This window comes from Gastrolobium bilobum, unplaced genomic scaffold (genome assembly GCF_033153095.1).
Source record: "Gastrolobium bilobum isolate Gb01-03AN ecotype WA unplaced genomic scaffold, APGP_CSIRO_Gbil_v1 utg24763, whole genome shotgun sequence".
In the NCBI taxonomy this organism is placed as follows: Eukaryota; Viridiplantae; Streptophyta; class Magnoliopsida; order Fabales; family Fabaceae; genus Gastrolobium; species Gastrolobium bilobum.
Window position 1 is genome coordinate 381,724 of NW_026898295.1, and position 23,644 is coordinate 405,367.

General features: G+C 34.7%; 1 pseudogene; it reads right to left on the reverse strand.

Moving 5' to 3' along the window:
- Positions 1 to 4,774: 4,774 nt before the first annotated feature.
- On the reverse strand, positions 4,775 to 13,458 carry LOC133314577 (probable ubiquitin-like-specific protease 2B; annotated as a pseudogene).
- Between the last annotated feature and the right edge of the window lie 10,186 nt (positions 13,459 to 23,644).

The window sequence follows — 23,644 nt, forward strand, 5'->3', positions numbered from 1 at the left end:
TGCAGCACAGTCGTAGTGGGAGATTGATTCGTAAACCAGCAAGATATATCTTGTTGGATGAATCGAGTCAGGATGTCGTCATTGAGAAAGATGATCCCACTAGTTATGACAAGGCACTAGAAGATGTTGATGCTCAAGAATGGCTTGAGGCTATGAATCGTGAGATGGTATCTATGTATTCTAACTCAGTTTGGACTCTTGTAGAAGCACCTAAAGGGGCAAGACCCATTGGATGCAAATGGATCTACAAGAGAAAGAAAGGATCGGACGGAAAGGTTCAAACCTTCAAAGCTAGATTGGTGGCGAAAGGGTACACCCAAATAGAAGGTGTGGATTATGAAGAAACCTTTTCGCCGGCTGCCATGCTCAAGTTCATCCGAATTCTCTTAGATTTTGCAGCAAATCTTGATTATGAGATTTGGCAAATGGATGTCAAAATCGCTTTTCTAAATGGAAATTTGGAAGAGGATATCTATATGGAGCAACCAAGAGGGTTCATAGCCAAAGGGCAAGAAAATAGGGTATGCAAGTTGCAAAGGTCCATCTATGGACTTAAGCAAGCATCCAGAGCATGGAACATCAGATTTGATCAAGCTATTAAGTCTTATGTTTTTTTTGAAAAGTCCTGATGAGCCGTATGTGTATAAAAGGATCCAAGGTAATGCAGTATCTTTTCTAGTACTTTATGTGGATGATATTCTCTTCATCAAAAATGTTGCAGAGGTATTGTCAGCTATAAAGACCTGGCTGAGCAAGCATTTTGATATGAAGTACTTGGGAGAAGCCAATTATATTCTTGGTATTAAACTCTTGTGAGACCGTAAGAATAGGGTATTGGCATTATCCTAGGCTAACCACATTGAAAAAATACTTGCCAAGTTCAGCATGGAGAATTCCAAGAGGAAAATTCTACCTTTCAGGCATGGGATTCATCTCTCTAAGGAGCAGTCTCCTAAGACTCCTGAGCAGAAAGAACGCATGAGTATGATACCTTACGCTTCAGCGGTAGGTAGTCTCATATATGCTATATTGTGCACCAGACCAGATATCTGCTATGCAGTGGGAGTAGTAAGCCGGTACCAATCTAATCCTGGAGAGGAACACTGGATAGCGGTTAAACATATACTCAAGTACCTATGGAGAACGAGAGATTATATGTTGGTCTATTCTAGTGGGAGTCTTGAAACCGTTGGTTACACAGACTCAGATTTCCAAGGAGATATTGACTCAAGAAAGTCAACCTCGGGATATGTGTTTACCCTTAATGGCGGGGCCATTTGTTGGAGGAGTGTCAAACAGTCATGTGTGACAGACTCTACAACAGAGGCTGAGTATGTAGCTGCTTCTGAGGCAGCAAAAGAAGCCGCATGGTTAAAGAAGTTTCTAACGGATCTTCAGGTGTTACCTGGTGTTAGTCGTCCCATTGTACTTTACTGTGATAACAGTGGGGCAGTAACACAGTCCAAGGAACCAAGGTGTCACAAAAGGCAAAAGCACATAGAGAGGAAATACCACTTGATCCAAGATATCATTGAAAGAGGAGACACAGTGGTTGCCAAGATAGCATCAGATGAGAACCTTGCTGACCCTTTTACTAAGAGTTTTCCTGAACGTATGTTCGAGAGGCATGTTACATTTATGGGTCTTAGGAGGATTCCAGATTTGCTATAGCTTTAGGAGTTAAATTTTCATTTTGTTATTTTGTGCTTTTTGAGCAAGACATTATGGCATTGTTATTTTTCTGTATGTTATAAATGAGGCATTTTTCATTTATTTCGCACACTATTTACAAACACTAAGGTCCGGATCAATTGTGGAGTATATGACCATATGGATACGTTCATGGAGGACATGGTCATTGGTTCTCATAATTGATGAATAAGTTCACAACTGTTGATAAAATTGGACACTTTATTTAGGCTGCAATATTTTATGAAATGGTTTTGTCTGAATCAATGTAAAATATTGATGTAAAATAATACTGACATTGAAAGGATCAAAGAGAGATTTGATTAAAGTTGTTTTTCTGTCATAAGGAATCAAGTCTCCAGTTAACTTTAGTTATGTAATTGCTCTAAATCCTGAGTTTATTTTAAATAAGTAATTGAATAGTCTTCATTCTTTGATTTACCAACGGGTGAGGTTCGATCAATTGGTGGCCAATAACTCGGTATTTTGGGATTGAGATTATCTGGTTATCAGTATTTATGAGATAAACAACAAGGAGTTTATAGGAAATGTCTTCTTGATATGTTTCAGTACTTGGCTATTAAAGACACTGGCCAGTGCAATTAATCCATTAGAGAAACTATCATAACAGAAAATTCATCAATCAATTATAGAAATTCTGTAAAGGGGCAATGCATATTCATGTTATAAAGGTCATTAATCTTGGAGTTCACGTTCAGGCTTTTAGCGGAGTAGCGCCGAATTAGATAATCTTTCAAAGATTATCAGGAGCCTTGATAAGTGACAAATGGTAGATCCCCAGGCTAGCTTGTGACAAGGGATGAGTTGTATAATCAGATGATGATGGCTTATGGGCTACATAGTCTTGGGCTTATGAACTCAAGTTTGTGTCCAAAAGAGCAAGTGAGAGATTGTTGGGTTTAGTATGCTCTTTTCATTAAGCCCAAGAACTTTAGTGAGAGTAAACCCAAAGTCTAATTTTAACCCATGAAGCTTAGAGTTAGTTTTGGATCGGGCAGGGTATATAAACTTTCTTTTCTCTCTAGTGCCTCAAAAGGGTTACAGACATCATAAACACACCAAAGAGGCAGACGTTCATCATCTGAAACGGTTGCCCACACGATCCCCTAATCCCCTTGAGTCATAGCTGAAATATCAACCGTAGAGCGGAATTGCGACCGTTCGTGGTACGTTGCTGCAGATCATGAGGCTTGAGAAGGAGAACTGAACGTGAGAAATTGTCACGCTCGCTACTTCACCCTATGTAATCAAAACGGTGTGTCTCTTCTTCATCGCAATGGTACAATGCGCTTCCGCGTTTCTGATGATAAACCTTGAAGGTATTGAATCAACTCAATTCTGTATTCTCGTTTTAAATTGAATCCTTTTTTTTTTTTTTATCTCTAAAGGAATCAGACAAGGTGATCCAATTTTTTTAAAATTTTTGTTTTTTATATGAAAAAAGTTTAGTTGTCACACATTATAGTTAACGCAGTTCAACAAGGTAGATGAAATTCTATTAGAGCAGGCAAGCATTGGTCAAGAAATTTTCATTTTTTATTTATAGATGATCTGCTTCTGTCTCTGGATCGGATGAAGGAGTTCTTCGACTGTCTCAGCTTGTTTAGTGAGTTTTTCGAACAGAAAAAATCAGCGTTATTAAATGTGGAGGATGTTGCTTTAAACGGGTTACGAAGATGGGACGTTATCTAGAAGATGGGACTGTATCTACTATCTAGGACCTATCATGGGGCGTGGTTGAGTCTCCAAATAGCTCTATGCTGATACTATTGATAGAGTCCGTGATAGACCTCAAGGTTGGAAAGCGAAGCATCTTTTATTTGCAGCTAGAGTTAATTGACAAAATTAGTTTTCTCTAGTTTCCCAAGTTTTCATATGTCGAGAAATAAAGCATTTGCAGCGGCAATTCATCTGGGGGATACAGATGACAGGAAACACCCCATTTGGTCCCTTGGAATACTATGTACCTTTCCAAAGCTACGGGGGTCTTGGCATAAAAAATCTTCAGGTGGCCTTCTGTTAGGATAATATTCCAAAGTATGAAATTTGGAGTCTCACATTATAAATATAAAATTTTGGTGTAAGGTTTATATGGATTTTAAACTCTCTTACCTCATGAACTAGATTGTAGGGTGAAGCTTTTCAAATTGGTATCAGACTAGCACAAAGCTAACTCGTGTGTGTGCCTCAGGATCTTTGGGTGGAAGTGATGGTATATGGCAGGGGCAAGGATCTAAGAAGAGAGGCGAAAATGAGGCCTAATGACTCAACTCCTTGTAAAGGTGTGTGGTCAACATGGCAATTTTTTCTTCTGGGTTTACATTGGGAGTGAATGGAGAATCTGTTAGTTTTGCTATCTAGAGCTCTTAATTTCCTAGCAACCGACTCCTCTTATTGAACACATTCTTCTTTCCATTGCGGATGCTACTAACAGTGTAACTTTTTCTTTACATTTTGCTTTGGGCTAATTTCTTAATAGGACAGGTTATTCTCTCATGGTGTGAAAATAAGAATAAGAAATTTTATACCTAAATTTAACTATTAATATATTTACATCTAACAACTTACATAGTTAATAAATTAAAATCATTATATATAATTAAATTAACGCTCAAAATAAAAAATATAATTAATGTTAAATAATCCTGACCCTTTCCTAATATATGTCGTATAAAATAATTTTTTTAAAAAGGGTGGAAATATAATTGTTGTAACATTACTGTAGCCGCGTCACGTGTTTCCTTACACTGAAATTAGTTTTTTATACTATTTCACTTCTATTTGTAAGAGAATACCAACTCAACCGTAAGTGTTAAAAGTTTTACAAGCAAGATTAAAATCATCGATTTTAAAATGATATAAGGTTATATCTTTTTTTTTTTCAAAATAATATAAGGTTATATCCTTTAAAAGAATGAAATTTAATTTTTTCATGTTGCATGAGAATTCAATTCTCATGTTGTGACTCAACTAGTGGTGGGTCCCATATTTATTAAAAAAAAAAAATTTACACACAAATTGAAGAGTCACAACATGAGAATTGAATTCTCATGTTTTTCCCTAAAAGAATATATGTTTTTCCCTTTTAAAATTTACAGTTCGGAGATTAGGATACAAAGAATGGGGGACGGGGGAGAACTTGAACGGTTTTCATCTAAGAAAAAAAATTGTAAGATTGAATTGAGTCTAAACGACACAGAAATGACCGCTACCCAGCAAAGATACTATTCACATATTGGCAAAGTAGAACCTAGAAAATTTAATTAGAAGTAAAACCTAGAAAGAATTCAAAAACAAAGGTAAGGAGCCTTTTCCATCCATATCTACAAATTGGATTCTGTCACTATTCCCTCACTTCTGCATTGCAGGGGCATAAGCCGCCGCCTCTTTGCTACTTGTTCCTCACAAATATCAGGTGCCACGTCATCAAGCATCTGACCATCATTACATGTGGCGTTCTCATCCACTGCATCAGAGATTTGAAGCAATGGTACTGTTCGAGTTTCGTGACAGGAAGAGTGGAGATCTCCATTCTTGTTACCATCGCACTTCGTAATTGACTCTCGAGAAATTCCCATGACACAGGTATTTGGCAAATTGCTATCATCAGATCCAGAAACATATACTAAATGCTCAGGATTTTCCGTGGGTGAAGAAATTTTTTCATCTCGTTCAGCTTCATTAGATGATCTGGGTTCATTATTCCCAATGGGGCAATTTTCGATGATCCCTATGTCTTCTGAATCATCTGAGGCATCACTTGATGCAACTAGAGATGCGTCAGCCATGTCATGCTCCATTTGCAGAGAGATTTCTGGCATCTCATGCTCCACTTGCAGAGAGATTTCTGGCCCAAGACAAGTCTCATCCCCACAATCCCTGGGAAGGTATGGCAAAGAACACGTTTGAGGTGTAATTCCAGCAACTTGCTGTAAGTTGGGGACCGTAGCCAAATACATAAAGTCTGTGTCTTCCTATTAAAATAAAATAAAAAAGGGAGGAAATTAGTTTTACAATATCAATGATAAAAAAAGTGATAGAAAAAATAGAAATCTACGAATCATTCAATAATTATATTAGGAACTATGCTCCAGCAGGTAATAGGTCCTGGGTTAATGTCATCGTATAAGGCAGCATAAATTACTCAACCAGCCTAAACTCCCCACTTTGTGGGATGAGGAAACCAGCTGTGTCCATAAAACATGTTGGTGGACCCGCAGGAGAAGTTCAAACAATTTCAACAAAACAAATGCACATATTGCAGACGGACAAAAGAAGAGTAGAAACCTCCATTGAAAATATGGTGGAACCATTGAAACGAAAATCAGATGAACGCTGGTCAAAAGATTGGCATTGTCCCAGTAATGTTCGAGTTGTTGTAGCTCCTGGCTCCAGAAGCTCCTTAGGAACCAAGCCTGAATTGTTATAAGATTGAGGGTTCAAAGACGATGATCCAGACAATAGAGTGATTTCTATTCCCTGCTCTGCATTGGAAGTTGTTGACTCCATATTGATTTCAGCACACTCAATGCCAGTTCTGTTCTCATTATTTTCTAAGTAAGTCTGGTCATCACTACATTCATCGGAAGAGTTTTCATGTGAACCATGGTTTTCCACAAGTTCAAAGATTAACCTCTGGATAAGTGTTCGCTTGAGATAAGCTTCAGCAGGCAGGAACCAGTTCACATTGAGCTGGAAAATTACTAGTTATATTAGGTCCAATTCATATAAGAAACCATATGAATCAATAATGAAGTTGCCAACAACCCTTGGAATGTTAAAACAGATAACATATAGACAACTAACAGCTAGGCAAGGAACTAAAAAAAATTGGGAGAGATGTAATGCCAAAATAGGCATGATCAACAGATAAGATGAAGATAAACGAAAAAGAAGAAATTGCAACAAAGTAATTATGGGTAAAAATATCTCAAACTCAAAAACAATAAACACTCAAGTGGTTAATTAAGTCAACTGATGGTTAATTATTAGCCGTTGTTTGAACATTGATAACTAATTAGTGGTTAATTGATTTCAGAAAGGAAATATCGTTTCCAATGATTTCTTTTTTGTGATTCCCCATGATTTTTTTTTTTTTTTTAAATAAGTCAAAACTAAGAGTAAGAAGATCACTTACAAAGTTGGAAGACTTGGTTATTTTGCATGGATTAAAACTAAAAGGAGCTTCAGCGAGGAAGAGCTCTAGGTAGTGCAGCAGAAAGAGGCCACAATCATACGAATTTTCTTGCTGAGGCAACTGTTATGGAGTGAGCATTCAGCAACAAAAGATTAGTAAAAAACAAAAGGCATTCGGTGTTCCTTTATAACTGACAATTAATCATAAGCCATGGTCAATTGAGGAAAAATACAAATGCAATAAGCATGTTGTTGGATTCCAGTTTCCTTGAATTTTTCTAAAGCAAACAAAAAAATAATGGGGAGAATTATCAAGTGATAGGATTTTCCTTTTCAAGTGTATATAAACACAAATGATGGCAGTAAATTCCCAGCATATAATGGATTGAAACAAATACCTATATTTTATAAGAACTATTAGGCCTCACTTTAACAGTGAATGAAAAGACTATCATGTTCATCAATATTAGATATTTTTTAGAAAGAGACAGCATACATTTTACATTATTTTCCTAAAAAATGAAGAATCTACTTTAGACGAATAAAACTGAAATTCAACATTAATAACTAATAAGTCTTTAATGGAAGAAAGATTATCCCTGTTGAAAGTTATCAAAATATTCGCAGGCAATACCGCAAGTGGAAGAAAACGCATATTCAAGAATTCTGATGAAAGGTCTTCTTCCAATGCATCCTTATGTCTCTCTTTCCATTCTTCACACAAGTAACTGTCAATATCAGATGGGAAGGGATCAATGTCTAACTCCCTGAGTTCAACTTTTAAAATGAGAATACAGACAAATATAAGGAAAAGGAAGAGAAGCAGTAATAGAAATAAACATCTACAATATAATAGACATAACGTTGCAATTAAAGTGAAGAAACAGAAAACAGAGAGAGAGCTACTCATGAAGCAGAAAATGCTAATACATGGACCAAGCACCAACCATAAGCACATTATCTTAGGTTTTCTTGTTTATTTTGCATTATCAGTCATGATATTCGTATTTTGAAAGTTCCAACTCAATCTAAAGGTGAAACTACAAGAACTACGCCCTATAAATCCAAAATTATGAAATTTAACACTATAAGTATGTGTTTAGATAGCCTAGAAGAATATTTATCTAGAAGACTCGTTAACAGTTCCTTTAATTCAGGATCAACAATTTCAGCTCTGTTTTTCAATTTTTATATTTATAATTAGTGAAGAAGTTGAGAATAACTATAATGCGGATTAAGTTTAAATGAACTATTATACACAAATCTTAGCGTAAGGATATAATTTATTTACTGTCCTAAGGCCACAAATAAGTTCCCTTGAATGGTTACTGGGCTGATAGATAAGTTTAGTAAATTAGTTGGTATATTTTGACAGTGGCGTCAAAATATATCATTAAAAGAAGCTTATTAACTACAAGGAACTTCATTATCAATTTCTCAATAAGATCACAATTTAATAAAGGTACTGCCAAATCAAAAATTGCAAATTCAGGTGTAGATTAATCACCCTGGGGGGTTGGCAGGAGAGGGGAGGCTGGAATGGGCTAGAACATGCACCCAAATCCAACTTGCACTTGTATATATAACATCAAATTTTTTTTGATAAAAAAAACATAAAAAACAGCATACAATTTTTTTTTAGGCCAAGGGAGTGGTTGAGCGAGGAATAACAGTAAGCAAATAAGAAGTTCTAATTTACCTTTGCACCAGGTTTTTCAGACCACTATGACTTCCTTTTATAGAATCCATATGCAATATACAGGGTACCTTAAGTGACTTGTCCAGCTGTTTATCTGGAATATGTATCAAAACATAAATCTCTGCAAATACAGAGTTTCACAAGAAAGATCACAAGCTGAGACCTCACCATTAAAATTAACCACTTCACCAGGATGACATATGACTATTAAACTCCAGTGAAGACTGCCATTATATCAAAACGCTGATCAGCACTTGGATACAGATAGAGACAATAAGAGAAGCAAAATTTTGACAGTCTTACTTGAAGTTCACAGGAATGAAGATATAATCCTTTTCAAATAAATTTACTTTTCTTGTCCATTTACGAACACGTAGAAATGCTGCTTTTCCATCAGAAGCACTGGATGGATTTTTGTCCATATCAGCCAGCTTTCGAAAGAAAAAACTATTAAAAAAATGAAATCTAGGCTTTTCCTCCTCTTGTATCTGATTCTTCAGATACCTGCCAAAATTGAGATTTTCAGAACCGTTGAACCCATCTTTAAGAATAAAAATGTGGATAAGAACCCTAAAAATTTCCATGTATAGTATTATCTACTTGATTAACATTATCCTATAATCAGCAATTATTGTATTATTCTCTCTCCATAAACATGACATATCCAACTGTTCCTCTGCATATAATTGCTTACATATATGATTATCTTTTAACTCTAAAATGCATATTACAAAAATCATATAAAAATGCATCTAGAGCAAAAGATAAAGGAAGCTCCGTGGTTCACAAAGAGACAAAAGAAAAGTAGAAAAATTACTATACACATTCCTGAGTAGAAGAATAAAATTTTCAACAAAAACACAGGACAAAAGAATGCAACATTCCAAAAGCAAAACATATATACATGTAAACTTACTGGATATAAAAATCAATAATTGTGTCATTAATGAATGTATCCGGTTGCAATAGATCAACGTCTCTCTTGCCGAGAGAAACAGCATCTGGATCCCCTTTTGGATAGATAACTTCGTCAAAAGGCTCCTCAAAACTGTTTCAGATCATAAATTTTCAGAATGAGCAACCATCTGGTATATGGAACCCCACCTCCCCCAACCCACAAAACACATACACATAAAATAAGAAGACAGGAACATGTGAAATAGAAAGCAAAAGGTTCTCATTGGTATAAACAAGATATCAATCATGATCTTTTACATCCACTCTAACAAACACATTAAAAAGGACTAAGCGATTAGGTGATTTATGCGTAACATTTTATCCTCAACATAACAGATGCCATGCAAGTTTCAACTTGAAGGCCTGTGGGAAACATGAAATAACATACAAATGGAACCAAGGACTCCAACATCACATTTCCAAAAAATATGTAACTAAGGATGTGTGACATCCTGAGCCAAACATCTCAGAAGCACACATTAAACAATAGAATAAACAGTGAAACACGAGGAAAAAGATCAATAGACACCATATACCATGCAAAGGCAAAAGAAATAGGAAACCAGAAAGCACTTGAGCAGAAAATATTTACAAAACCACAACTATGGCATCAATATTCAATACTTCTTCTAAGTATACTTGCTAAAAAAAGGAAATCAACAATTTTACTCACTTAGGGAAGTAGCATCTTGATCCATGTGAATCATTTCCATTGCCTTCTAAGTCCGTACTACAAGAGAAAAAATAATCATATGAATATTACGGTAAATGTAATGCTATAAACTGGCATCCAGATATCCATTTCATATAAATTTTGAACCAATAAAATGTTTGGCATGACAAATGGAATCACACAATATGTTTATATGCAAAAGACAAATATTACAAGCAACAGAGTCCTGCCAAGACTCATGTGAGTTGCAATCTATCCATCAAATATAATTGATGGAAACCAGCAGCAGTTGTAAACCTGCAAACTGTGCAACAGTCTATAGAACCATTGATAGCTAACTGACCAAGGAAAAAAGTAATAAGAAAAACACTTTAATTACTTACTGAAGCACAACATTCCAAATAGCCAAGTATTTCATATTAAGAGATGTGATCTGTTTGTGTCTCAGGGACCAATTGGAATCAACAACGGCAATCTCCAATTCCTCTATGCCTAGCATAAGTATAGGCATGCAATTACAATCAGTAACAGAGAATCTACTATGTGTAAAAGCTCTTAAAACTAGTAATACTAGAAATTAGCCAAATAAATTTATAGTTACAGTTTAAAAAAATGTCAGCTTATGTCAAGTATGACAAGCTATAATGAAAAGAAAATCATTCCACATTGATCAACTACATTAACTACACTCACCAGAAGTGTCGCTCACATGTTTTGACTGACTTGCATTACTTGATATCACACGAAGCTTTATAATGACCGTTGCACTCTGAAGAAAGTGCACATCAGGAACTACAAATTTTATACACACAAAAAATATTGCAAGCAACAAAACTATAAAACTCACGTTTTGAAACTGCTGACACTTAATATCAATGACATCATCAACTTCCCATTCAAGATCAATGGCTCCTTGCTTTTTACATGCAGTTGAAAAGTTGAGCTTGATGCAACAACGTGAAAAAGTTAACTTAGGCTCCATACAATAATTATCCTGGTATATGACATAATCAGGATGAAGAATAACATCTGTATTTGAGCCATCCTGAAGATTACATGAAAGAAAATAATAGTAAATACAAAAACAAACTGAATCATCACAATATACCACAAAAACAGTGAATGAAATGCTGTAGATAGCATCTTATATTGATAAACTAAATTTAACCATAAGAAAGTACAAGGCTTGTAGCTTCAATAGATTGCATATCGTCTTATATTTTCAGGTAAAACAAAGGTAAAAGTTGATGAAGCATTAGAGGGAAAAGAAACCAATCCAAAAAATTAATAGGCATCTGTAATGAAATAAGTAAATAGCAATAAACAACAACTGTACAAGAACAACCAAAGTAGCCTCAAAAGTTAAAAAATACTGCACGTAATGTCAACTTCTTTACCATATTAGAATTGTCTATGCCATCGAATCCACAACCATTCAATGAAACTGAAATTATGAAAACTAAGTTTAGTGAGTAAACTGCAATATAATATATCTGAATCAAATGTAATGGAGTTAATAAGCATCAGAAATTCAGGATTATGATAAAACACACCATTATCTGCAATATCAGAACCAGGACTTGTTGGAGCACTCTCATTCATGCAATCATCAGCATCTGAATTAACGTCAACAGATTCATTCTGCAAAAAAAATTGAACACAGATATAAATCTAGCAATTAAATCCTTTGCTTAGGCTGTAATATTACGAATAAAAGTTACAGTACAATAGATGGAGACCCAGAAGGATCTACTTGGCTCGTCTCAGGTGAAGATACACCATCACTTGTATCCCTTTTCTCTGGTTCATTATAGTTGTGAATATCTGTTTTAAAATGACAGAGATATTCTTGACTAATGGAATTCAATTGATTCGCAGCTTCTAACTCAGAATTCTTCTCTTTGCTTTCAAATATATCTCCCCCAGTGTCGAGAGAGGGATCTGAACCACCCTTTTCCAAGTTAAAGTTACCACCAACAATATCAACATCAACACAAGGAATACTGGCAACATTCTTTACGCCAACCTTGTCAACTTGGGCATCTGTAAATATGTTACATGAGCTATTTACAATCAATTTAATCCAAAACCAGCTTAAAAATGAATAAAAGCAAAACAAGAACATGTATGTTATGGCAATCACAATAGAATTGAAATTCCTATATAATATAAAAGAAAACAGAAGGAAGTTGGGTACAATATAGGAAAAACATTTCAACCTGAGTGCCAAATTACTAAATCCAGGACTAAATGACGAAGTTAAAGCACATTTTCAATAATAAATAGCAGGACTCTCAACCTATCAATTCATTTGCTTGTTTCAGCTTTAACCATGTATTATTTCGCTTTCACCTGAAGGTGGTGAGTTGCCAAATTCATGTCGTTTCTAAGGGACAGATGTACCGCATCAAGCCATATCAGTTAGGTAATGCCGTGTGTCAGCAAAAAGTATGCCCAAAATATGGCAACAGCCATACCATATGCATGTCAGATATGGACACAATTATGACATGGATTTTGCCATATGCAACTTGCCTCAATAAAGATAGCCAGCCATCATGAAATCAGAGATAGCTGACCAACTTTGAGTTGTTGGAATTGTTGAAATGCCGATTAACTTTAAATCATGAGAAATTTTATATATTATTTGCCATAGAAACTATATTTTGAAAATATGGATTTGTACAAAAATTGGAGTAAATGAAAGGCTTCGTAATTGGAGAGACGTCTTCAATTCTGACCAATCATAAACGAATGATAATCCACTACAGATGTGCCCAAACCTGATTGGTTAGGGCAAACAAACTTTTGTGTTTAACTCTTAATTAATTATAATGGTGATCTTGGAAAAAGTAAACATTAAAATACTTCAACCCAAGGTACATTCTCCAGGTTTCAGTCCTCTCCTTCAGTTCCTCCAATTTGCATCTCTAAGAAGCATACACTACACTTGAAATTATTAAATCTAACTCAATGGCGCCACCTATTTTCGCACGGAAATTTTATCAAGAAGATTAAAAGAATACTATATATCAAGAATTCCAATTGAGAAACTCGTTTGTTAGGTAGAATTATAAATTTTCCAGAAATCGTCTTACCGTGGCAAGAGAGGGATTGGTGATCGAGGATAGGGTTTTTGTTGGTGAGGTAATTCTCGGAAGCAATCTCATCCTCTTCCTTGAAATCGAAGACTTCGAGATCTTTGCGCGGAAACTTGATCATCGTCCCCTACAAGGGTTTTTGGAATTCCGTACTCTGGAGTGGACCGAGATTAGAGCGCGAAATTGATGCAGCTGTAATAGACAATTTGGGCTTGGTGGTGCGTTGAACTATGCTCTTAATACTGTGGATTTCCAATTAGAAGAAGCCACGTGTCCTAAACCTCAATTGAAACTTCGGAGAAAAGTAAGCTACTACTCAGCGAGCTAGTAAATTTTATAATTTTTTTATCAAAATTAAATCAATGATTTTCACTTAAGTTACTTTGTAACTTTTAAATTAATTTTGATAAAACGATAAAAAAATTTATAGTAAAAAATAGTAAGAAAAAAAATAATAAATATAATCTCCTCTAATAATAATATAGATTAAATATAATTATTTTTAACGTCCATAATATGTATAAATTTATTTCAACATAGGATACCAAAAAAAAATTATTTCAACATTGTTGAGTTAAATCATCCTTTATAATTTTGTTTGGAGTTGTAGGATTATATTATTATCTTTAAAAAATCAAGCACATTAAGAAAGGAAATCACTTAAAAAAAGTTTAATTTTAAAATTCTATAATCAGTCATGAAAACTTTACCAGCTAAATTAATTGATATCTTTCACTTATTACTTATTTTTATATAAGTTAGTCGATGAATATTTTGATTCCATTATAACTTATTATTTATTTAGGTGCATCACTACAAAATTAAAGTATTTTACGGGGGTTATATTTGCAAATAGCGGAGGTCTTTGACCCCACAAAATTATTTGTGGGATTTTCCCAAAACGTCAGTATTGCATGCGCCTCAACATATTTTGTGGAGGATTTTGTGTGCAACGACACTATTTGTTTAAATATTTTTTGAAGGTTCAAACCCCCCAACAAAGTTGCAATTTCTGGCATTCTTCAACCTCCACAATATGTTTGATTTTCTGTAGGCTAAATATCTTTATAAAATTATACAATTTCTAGCATTCTTTAACCTCCGTAATATGTTTAACTTTTGTAAGTTAAAAACCTCCGCAAAATGTTTTACTTCATGGAGGGTGTAAACTGCCACAATTTATTTAGTATTTTTGCCATCCCTAAACCTCCACTATTTATCCCTAAACCTCCACCATCGACTTGACCCCTTTGCACAACCACTATCGTGATTCATCTATTCACCTGTTACGAAATTGGCTAAACAAAATGAATAAATGAAAGCAATCAAATAAATCGGGTCTATAACCTCATAAATAGGCAACGAAAAAGTCCTAAAATACATAATGATATGATCTTGTATAAATCTGTTTTCAATCAATCAGTGAAAATAAATAAAGATATGATCATAGGAACTATGGGTTGTGTTGTTTTTTTTTCCAGCTCATATATATGCAATTTGAAGTTGATTGTCTTAATTGCTGTCTCATCCAAATTCAAAGTATAAGATAGATAATTAACAAGAATAAATAAATAATCAAGTCCTACAATTATTGAGATGATTGCACCATCCACTAGCTCAATAATATAACACGCCAAGGTGCACGAATTTCTCTTTTGCATTCAAATATAAAGTTGATTCTACGAGTATATTGTTATTGAAGACAATGGGTGATATTATATCACTAAGAGATTTGAACCCATGTATAAGGAAGAGGAGGTAGATGATCAGAATTATCACTGTGCAATTATAAAAAATATAAGAACAGACTTACTTGTAGTCAGTATAAAAAATCAGAAGAGATTAATGTATGCAGTAGAGGAATTAAATCCGAGCCCACAGAATGTGTCTCCTTAAGACAATTTGCCCCCTCACTGATGCCTAAGGTTGATGGACACTTGTCTCCCAGGATAGAACAGATTACGTCTGAAGAATGGTGGCACTACCAATCAACAGCCCAAACGAACACAACAATTGCCAGAGGAAATCACACCGGAGGATGAACAACAGTATGCAAAACCGGAAGGAGAAAAATTCCGGCAGAGTTTAAGTGCGGAAAACTGGATCCATTTTCTGAAGGTGTCAGTGTCTATTTATAGACAACGTAAAGTCACGTTCCAAAAGGCACCTATTCGACGACGAAACAACACATCCGTTGGACACGAAAAGACACATTCGTTCGACACGAAAAGACACATTCGTTCAACACGAAAAGACACCCATTCAAGGATGAAACAACATGTCCGTTAGGGTGAAACAACACGTCTGTTAGGATGAAACAACATGTCCGTTAGGGTGAAACAATACGTCCGTTAAGATGAAACAACACATCCTTTAGGATGAAAAGATACATCTGTTTGTCGACGAAAAGGCACACCTTTTCACTACCAAACTTCTTATTCATAACCAATAGATTGTCTACACAATTTATATATATATATACATAAATTCCAACAATCCCCCACATGGATAATAAGTCAAATCATCGTGACAAAAAATGCACAAGAGTATAAATGCAAAGTGTAATTTTCTCAGCGAGAAACAACTGCATCGAGATAGGTGGAGTTACCTTTGAACCTTCTCTAGTGAAAACCTATCGGATATACTCGGTCAATCGGTGGTCTAGGTCGACTTGAACCGTCAACCTTTAGTGTATACCTAGACAATAGGAGTCACATAATTGCTTCTCTAGCATTGTTGGTCCTTTGTTGTGCCCATTTTGGCCGTGGGTCACCTGCCTGGTTCTGCGAGTGTTTTAGAGAATCGACCTTTGAAAAATTCTCATAGAAGCGGCCCTCACTTCACACTCACATAGGTGATTTCTTGTGATGTAACTCACTTATACATCATCTGAACACAACAAATTAAGAAATCATTAAAAGCCTAAGTGCTTACCCTCATAAATACACTGCCTTGTCTTAGGAATGAGTATGAGTTTAAAAACTCCACAGTGTTTGAACAGTCGACCATCACTTAGTTGTCTCTTTGAACCTAGTTCATGGGATCTCCACTCTTCTAGATAGAGTTACCGCAATGCTAAACAATTGATAGGCCTTAAACCCATTCCTTTCGACAAATTTTCGACCAACTCTCTAGGAATCCCTTTGGTTAACGGATCCGCTATGTTCTCCTTAGACTTAACATAGTCAATTGAAATGATTCCATTCGAGAGTAGTTGTCTTATGGTATCATGTCTACGACGTATGTGTCTAGACTTACCGTTATACATGACGTTCTTGGCCCTTCCAATAGCTGTTTGGCTATCACAATGTATGCATACAGATGGTACCAGTCTTGGCCAATTAGGAACATCCTCAATAAAATTACGAAGCCATTCGGCTTCTTCACCGGCCTTATCTAAAGCAATAAATTCTGCTTCCATGGTTGACCTTGCAATGCAGGTTTGCTTGGACGATTTCCAAGACACAGCACCTCCACCAAGGGTGAACACATATCCACTTGTGGATCTAGTGTCGTTAGAGCCGGTGATCCAATTTGCATCACAATACCCTTCTATAACCGCGGGGTATTTCTCGTAATGCAAAGCATAATTCTGAGTATACTTCAAGTATCTCAAAACTCTTACCATAGCTTTCCAATGATTCTCATTTGGATTAGTGGTAAAGCGACTTAACAGACTTACTGCATAAGCAATATCAGGTCTGGTGCAGTTCGTAACATACATAAGGCTTCCCAACACTTGAGCATATAGCTTTTGTGTTGTAGCTTTACCAGTGTTCTTTAATAAACTCAGATTAGAATCTACAGGGTTCCTCACAAGAGTTATTTTCAAACTCTTGAATTTCTCAAGAACCTTAGCTACATAGTGAGCCTGTGATAAGGCCAACCCTGTAGATGTTCTATGGATTTTAATACCTAGGATAACGTCTGCTATCCCCATATCTTTCATATCAAACTTACTTTTAAGTAATTGTTTAGTAGCATTAATCATTTGATTATTACTACCCATGATTAACATGTCGTCTATATAAAGATAGACAATGGCAAAACCTTTTTCAGTATTTCGAACATAGACACATTTGTCACATTCATTAATTCGAAATCCTTTTGACAACATAACTTTGTCAAATTTCTCATGTCATTGTTTTGGAGCTTGCTTTAACCCGTAAAGGGATCTTATTAAGCAACAAACTTTCCGTTCTAGTCCTGGAACAACAAAACCTTCAGGTTGTTCTAAATATATCTCTTCTTCCAGGTCGCCGTTCAAAAAGGCGGTTATAACATCCATTTGATGTATTTCTAATCCATTCAATATAGCTACCGCGATCAACATCCTAATGGATGTGATCCTTGTAACAGGTGAATAAGTATCGAAATAATCGAGACCTTCACGTTGCCTGTAGCCTTTTACCACAAGCCTAGCTTTATATTTATCAATAATACCATTCTCTTTCATTTTTCTTTTGAACACCCACTTACTTCCTAAAGGCTTATTGCCAAGAGGAAGATTTACCAATTCTCAAGTGTGGTTGGACAAGATAGACTCTATCTCACTATTGATAGCCTCTTCCCAGAATGGTCCTTTCGGGGACGTTATAGCTTCCTTATACGTCCGAGGCTCATTTTCTAATAAATATGTCATAAAATCAGGTCCAAAGGATGTGGCGGTCCTTTGCCTCTTGCTACGTCTAGGTTCATCTTCTACATCCTCTACATGATCAATATTAGTTGTCTTAAGATTGTTATTGAAGACAGTGGGTGATATTATATCACTAAGAGATTTGAACCCATGTATAAGGCAGAGGAGGTAGATGATCAGAATTATCACTGTGCAATTATAAAAAATATAAGAACAGACTTACTTGTAGTCAGTATAAAAAATCAGAAGAGATTAATGTATGCAGTAGAGGAATTAAATCCGAGCCCACATAATGTGTCTCCTTAAGACAATTTGCCCCCTCACTGATGCCTAAGGTTGATGGACACTTGTCTCCCAGGATAGAACGGATTACGTCTGAAGAATGGTGGCACTACCAATCAACAGCCCAAACGAACACAACAATTGCCAGAGGAAATCACACCGGAGGATGAACAACAGTATGCAAAACCGGAAGGAGAAAAATTCCGGCAGAGTTTAAGTGCAGAAAACTGGATCCATTTTCTGAAGGTGTCAGTGTCTATTTATAGACAACGTAAAGTCACGTTCCAAAAGGCACCTATTCGACGACGAAACAACACATCCGTTGGACACGAAAAGACACATTCGTTCGACACGAAAAGACACATTCGTTCAACACGAAAAGACACCCATTCAAGGATGAAACAACATGTCCGTTAGGGTGAAACAACACGTCTGTTAGGATGAAACAACATGTCCGTTAGGGTGAAACAACACGTCCGTTAAGATGAAACAACACATCCTTTAGGATGAAAAGATACATCTGTTTGTCGACGAAAAGGCACACCTTTTCACTACCAAACTTCTTATTCATAACCAATAGATTGTCTACATAATTTATATATATATATATATATATATATATATATATATATATATAAATTCCAACATATACCTCTATAAATGGTACACATTTAAAAAAGATATAAAGTTAATAATAAACAAGAAAGAGTATGAAATTTACAATTATCCAAAACAAGAAACATAAAATAAACCATCTTAAAGCTACAAAAGCCATGAGTCTTTAATGATGCATCAATATTATCACAGGAAAGGCAACAATAGATGAAGCCATGGAGAAGAAAACTGTAAGTGTTGCCAAGTATTGAAATCACAGGGTTCAGAAAGGTTACTGAATCTATATTATCATCCAATTAATTGAAGATGATAATATATGACAAAGAAACACCTTAAAACAACTACATTCATAAACCCAAATGGAAACAAGGGAATGTCTAACCTTAAAACAACTACATTCATAAACCCAAATGTAAATTTCATACATCTTGATGGCTGGTGCATTTGATGCTCTCACAAAGAGATCAACGAAGAAAACCTTGTCACTACCAAAATTCACATCCTTATAGCAAGGCATTCACACAAGCACAAAATCATTAAGCTACTAGTAACTCATCAGGGAGTCCCACCACAAATTAACACTTAAATTTGCTTGAATTGAAGCAACAAATTAAACTCCTCTCTTCAAATCAATTTTACAAGTAATGGAAGCCATAAAGCAGTAATAGTGTTGAACAACAAAATAGAAATAACAAGAGAAAGTTTTCATCTAGAAACACCAAGCTCGAAAACCACGCACCACGTTATAGAATCGGATCCACATATATAATCTTCAATCACCTAATTAAATCAAACCAAAACTGACAAAGATGAAAAGATAAAAAAATCCATATATGAAAAGATAAAAAAATAGATACCTGATTTAAAGATTCAGATTAAATGGCACAATCGACACCTTCAACTCCAATGAGAACGTATTTGAAAAAATCTAGAAAAAAACAAAATATAAATATAAATTACAAAGAAAGAAAAAAAAATCCTAAAACGCAAATTTTAAAGAAAAGAGCCAATAAACTCAACATAATTCTTGAAATGAGAGTACGAAGAAGAAGACAACTTTGTTATTAGTTCCCTCGAAAAAAATGATAAAGAAAATGCCTTAGGGCAGATCTGGTGATGCATCTTAGGAGATACGCTTCGAAGATAGAGTTGATAAAGCTCACCACAAATGTCTCACCATGATTCTAACGATGGAAGAAATACACTTATGAGACAGAAGAAGAAGAAGGCGTTAGAAAGGTGCGGCTTAACAAAGTTAGTGTGTTAGGGTTTGAGGAAAACAAAAATATTTTTTAACATATACATATATAAAGTTGTAGCAGTCATCAAATAACAACAATAAAAAATTCAAAATTTTAAACAAATTATATAAATTCTGCCGGTCAAAACCTGTCACTTTATATAAATTAAAAAAAAAAATTTGCAAAACAGCGTTCAGTAAAAAAGACCACGCGGATGGTTCTATGACATGGATCAATGTATGAATTTTATGCTTTGTATTATTGTATATCATACACCATAGTTTTATTCAGAAATTATCATATGTTCTTGCAATTAACATCACATAATATCATATTTAATAATTTCATTTATATATCTTACATTTAAATGTTAACACCATAATTTTGTTGTAATGCACTAGAACTTATTATATTTCTTGCTTGATATAGTAAAATGCATGTATAGACACATTATTTTTATAAATTAGTTGGCAAAATATCCTACCTATAGCATATCTATTATTTAAACCTTTTTAGCCTAAGGATTGAGATAGTAAAGCATGCTCCATTAAAAAGTCTAAGGGCACCTCAGTTGGGAACTATTTGCTTTGGTGAGAGGTTTAAATCTTGGCCAAAATAAATTTTTGAAATTCTTTTGGGGGTAAAGGAAAATCGCCTCCCTCTCAAGTGGAATTAGAGTCGTACTCCGAGAATAATATGGCTAAAAGAGATTGTGTAGGAATACCTTCAGGTTATCTGAAAAAAAAAGTCTAAGACATGTATCTTATTGAACATTACTGAATTGAATGATGGAAAAAGTAGGCCAAAAATTGAAGGAAAAAAAAGTGAATAAAAAGAATAAAGTTAAAAAGAAGGAGAGGGAGATGAGGATAAAAAGAGAAAAAGAAATTGAATAAAATAGATAAAACATTAAAAAAATGACAAGTGTTAGATAATCTGAGTTATAATGCCTTGTGCATTATGTTTTTCAATCAGATGTTTTAACCACTCTCCTACATATATTCTTTCCCAATAGTTAGGCCATATTACAATCATTTGAAAGATTTTTTGGTTAGTGTATGCGTATTATTATTGTAAAGAATGAGAATCTGATCAAACTTATGATAACATTGTTTCAGTGATGGAATTAAGCGAAAAACATACCTTTAAAACACTTGAGAGTTGAATGCATTGAATATCATAGTGAGAGATCAATTGTTTCCAATTCTACTCTCTCTTGATAATGCTACATCATATTATTATGGAGTTTGGTAAAATGTCGATTCATGCTTAGTGTATTATTCATTCTCAAATTATATTTTTTATATCTAATATGTTTAATTATAGTGTCTAGTTAAGAGATATTGACCTTTTAAATCTCTTAATTTTGTTCTCACTAAAATTTACTTTGTCATTTCCTATATTATAATTTTAATTCCTTTGCCGAAAACAATAAAGTACTAAATTTTGAAGTGGTTGATAAACCTTGGTTTCACCATGTCTTGAATGAAAAAGAGAGTCTTAAAACTCCTAAATTAAAGAGAAAATTCATGATTTAGTGGTATTTTCTATGAATTATCATTTGTAAAATGAATTATGATAATCTTAGTTATTTTTGTATATTTTTATGTGATGGGATTGGGTTTTGGAAAAAAATAGCTTTCTCATGGAAGTTATGTTTTCAATTATAAGAATATCTTCTTAATTTTATCTTTTGGGCAAATCATCATATCAAAGACGATGAAGTTGGATCTTAAATCCTTTTATAAAAGTTGTATATCTTTCTATTATCTTTCCAATGATACCAAGATCTTATCAATCAAATGAATATAGTTTAAGTTATGCTCGAAATACAAAAACAGTGCCATTAACCCACCTCCCACTTAGTGGCGCGAGTGGGTGAATGTAATAATTTTTGCATCCCCAGGAGGCCATAACCACTAGCCCACATTGAGGTCAACCTTCTCCCTAGGAAGTTTTTTATAATCTTTCTTTACTTGTACTTTTTTTATCGCTTTCTAGTTTTCTTGTATTATGATTAGATGGAACCTAATTGAATTTTGATGTAACTTTATTTATCTTTTCAATACAATATTTCCATTTAATATTAAGTTAATTATTCTATACATAATATTTTCATGAGTTTCCTTCTTGTGAATTGATCTTGGATTTACGTATGACAATAGGAATATTTGTATATGAACTGGATTTGATAATTTTACCATATCTTTATATGATTCTAGGAATATATATATATATATATATATATATATATGAAGATATGCAATATTGATAATTCTCTGACTATAATGCTTAAGCCCTTTTAAGATATCTTAAAGCATTATGGGCTAGTTTGATAGATAGGATAAAGAGGGCAGGATATGATTGGCTATCATATCATGTTCTTTTCTATTGTTTAATGAATCAATAACATATGGTAAACTTATCGTGTTGGTTCATTTTATGTTATCCGCAATAGGATAAGCTATCTTAAAGGGGGATTAAAGTTAGGAATAGATATGATAAGACAATAAATGTCACATCTATCGTATTCCAGATATAGCCTAATGTTCTTCTCCTACGAACATTGCTAGACACGTGAGGGTCAACCCTTGCCATAGACTAGCAGTCATTATCGTCACTGATGGCCATCAACCACCTCTACTATTTGTTATTGCCATCATTACCTATCTGCCAACCACCACCATTGCCACTAGCCATCACTATGATCTACTAGCCACCAACATTGTCACTGACTACAATTACCCTGACCATCAAGCACAACAACCCTCATTACCAATCAGCCCCCACAATTGCCATCAGTCATCGTCAGTGCCGCCACTACCCACCAACCACAGCCATCATTGTTGCCATCGATCGCCATTGGCCGCCACCACCACCATCAACCATCCACACCCCTAACCATCAGGCACCAACCATTATTGCCACCATTATCCACCGCCATCAGTTAGTCACTGCAATTACCACATGTTAGCACCGCCACTGGCATCGTCACCACTTTCAGCAACCACCATCACCTGCCACCATCACACCAACCACCACCACCTTGGGCTACCACCACCAGTCAGCCACCCTAATTATCATCGGTTATTACTAGCGCTATCACAACCACCCATTACCACCAATTCAATCGGTCACCCACCACACCAAATTTCACAACCACCAACCATTGTCAGCCACTGACAATCAATATTGACAATTAATTTAAAACTTAATCTTGAAAATTTTATTTGGTGTGGATATAATTTTTTTATTTTCAAAAAAATTATAAGTTATTTATGTATTTTAATATATTTTATTTAAAATTGAGACTTTTAAACTTTTTTGACAATTTAAAATAAGAAATAATGTGTAAATAAGTAAAAAAAGAAGAGGTTAAAGAATTATTTTTTAAAAATCTCATGAAAATCTATTAAAAATGGTATTTTTGTCTATCTATATCATATCATGACACTATATGGTTCATCTCAAACACTGAATATGATAACATTATTCTATCAGACAACTTATCAAGTGCACATCAAACACATGATAGAGTATAAGCTTATTAGGCCCATATCCTGTCATACTCTTATCTTATCATATCCACCA